The following is a 2,456-nucleotide window of genomic DNA, read 5'->3' on the forward strand; positions in this document are numbered from 1 at the left end:
CCTACTCCTGCATACTAAGAGTAGAGTCATTAATGAGAGAGAAGACACATGACATAGAGGCTATAAACAAGGTTCTGGCACTGCAAATCCCATAATAATTTACCAAAAATTTTAATTAAAAAAATAATACATTTAGAAAAAGAGTAACTTGTTCAAGAAGTCAGTCATCACAGAAAACACCAAAGAGCCATATGCATTGTTGTAGGGTTTGAGTTGCATTGGATTATATTTGAATATTGAACCTTTAGTGTTACTTAAACCATGTCATATGCATACCGTGGTGATTGCCCCATCCTTGGATATCAGCAGATTCCGGGCCATGATGTTGATCTGGAGCGTGTATCGGATATGGGGAAAGATGAGCTACAGAAGGAAGGGTAAGTAAGACATTTGGCTTCTCATTCTTCACAAAAGATAAAAATATATGAATGAATGATGCATTTTATTTTCTTGTGTGCATTATGTGTACACGTGTATGTGTACCTATATTGCAGTGTGGAAAATCAATGGTGGCGCGATAGCATGCAGCAGCCACTTCGGCTCCACAAATGGTGCATGTTAAATGTTAAGTGTATTTCATATCAATTAGGAAAAGTTTTTTTTTTTTTTTTATAGATGCACATTGGTAGTACATGTGTACATGTCTACCATTAACAAGTTCTGCTGAAAATTGGAGAAACAAGTTCAGGAGCAATAAGGGACGGACTGCGAGACACACTACGAGATATCTGGCTACTGTGTGGACCGGGAACAGTGTGAGAGGCTGCGGAAGCGTGGAAAGTGGGCCGTATCCATCCAGCCCTACCATCCATATATTGCAGCCATTTGCTAAAATCATTTAAGTTAATTTTTTATCCTTAATGTACACACAGAACCCCATATCAACAGAAAAACTGAATTGTTGACATTTTTAATAATAATAATAATGCGTTCAATTTATATAGCGCTTTTTAAGGCACTCAAAGCGCTTTACATAGAAGGGGGGAATCTCCTCAACCACCACCAATGTGCAGCATCCACCTGGATGATGCGACGGCAGCCATATTGCGCCAGAACGCTCACCACACACCAGCTGATTGGTGGAGAGGAGACCGAGTGATGAAGCCAATCAGGATATGGGGATTATTAGGAGGCCATGATGGACAGAGGCCAATGGGCAAATTTGTCCAGGATGCCGGGTTACACCCCTACTCTTTTTCCGAAAGACATCCTGGGATTTTTAATGACCACAGAGAGTCAGGACCTCGGTTTAACGTCTCATCCGAAGGACGGTGCTCTTTTGTCAGTATAGTGTCCCCATCACTATACTGGGGTGCTAGGACCCACACAGACCACAGGTTGAGCACCCCCTGCTGGCCTCACTAACACCTCTACCAGCAGCTACCTGGTTTTCCCAGTTGGTCTCCCATCCAGGTACTGACCAGGCTCAGCCCTGCTTAGCTTCAGAGGGAAACCAGTCTTGGGCTACAGGGTGATATGGCTGCTGGTTTTTGCAGATTTATTAAAAAAGAAAAACTGAAATATCACATGGTCTTAAGTATTCAGACCCTTTGCTGTGACACTCATATTTAACTGTCCATTTCTGAACAGACTATTTCACTGTGCTGTCCATTTCTTCTGATCATCCTTGAGATGGTTCTACACCTTCATTTGAGTCCAGCTGTGTTTGATTATACTAATTAGATTTGATTAGGAAAGCCACACACCTGTCTATATAATACCTTAAAGCTTACAGTGCATGTCAGAGCAAATGAGAATCATGAGGTCAAAGGAACTGCCTGAAGAGCTCAGAGGCAGAATTGTGGCAAGGCACAGATCTGGCCAAGGTTACACAAGTATTTCTGCTGCACTTAAGTTTCCTAAGAGCACAGTGTCCTCCATAATCCTTAAATGGAAGACGTTTGAGATGACCAGAACCCTTTCTAGAGCTGGCTGTCCGGCCAAACTGAGCGGGGAAAAGAGCCTTGGTGAGAGAGGTAAAGAAGAACCCAAAGATCACTGTGGCTGAGCTCCAGAAATTCAATCAGGAGATGGGAAAAAGTTGTGGAAAGTCAACCATCACTGCAGCCCTTCACCAGTCGAGGCTTTATGGCCGAGTGGCCCGACGGAAGCCTCTCCTCAGAGCAAGACACATGAAGGCCTGCATGGAGTTTGCTAAAAAAAAAAACACCTGAAGGACTCCAAGATGGTGAGAAATAAGATTCTCTGGTCTGATGAGACCAAGATAGAACTTTTTGGCCTTAATTCTAAGCCGTATGTGTGGAGAAAATCAGGCACTCCTCATCATCTGTCCAATACAGTCCTAACAGGGAAGCATGGTGGTGGTAGCATCATGCTGTGGGGGTGTTTTTCAGCTGCAGGGACAGGGTGACTGGTTGCAATCGAGGGAAAGATAAATGTGGCCAAGTACAGGGATGTCCTGGAGTGCTTAAAACCTCAGACTGGGCCGAAAGTTC

General features: G+C 43.6%; 1 pseudogene; it reads right to left on the bottom strand.

Annotated features, from left to right (window-relative positions):
• Positions 1 to 1,371: 1,371 nt before the first annotated feature.
• Positions 1,372 to 1,488, bottom strand: LOC137083989 (5S ribosomal RNA; annotated as a pseudogene).
• Between the last annotated feature and the right edge of the window lie 968 nt (positions 1,489 to 2,456).

This window comes from Pseudorasbora parva, chromosome 7, assembly GCF_024679245.1.
Source record: "Pseudorasbora parva isolate DD20220531a chromosome 7, ASM2467924v1, whole genome shotgun sequence".
In the NCBI taxonomy this organism is placed as follows: Eukaryota; Metazoa; Chordata; class Actinopteri; order Cypriniformes; family Gobionidae; genus Pseudorasbora; species Pseudorasbora parva.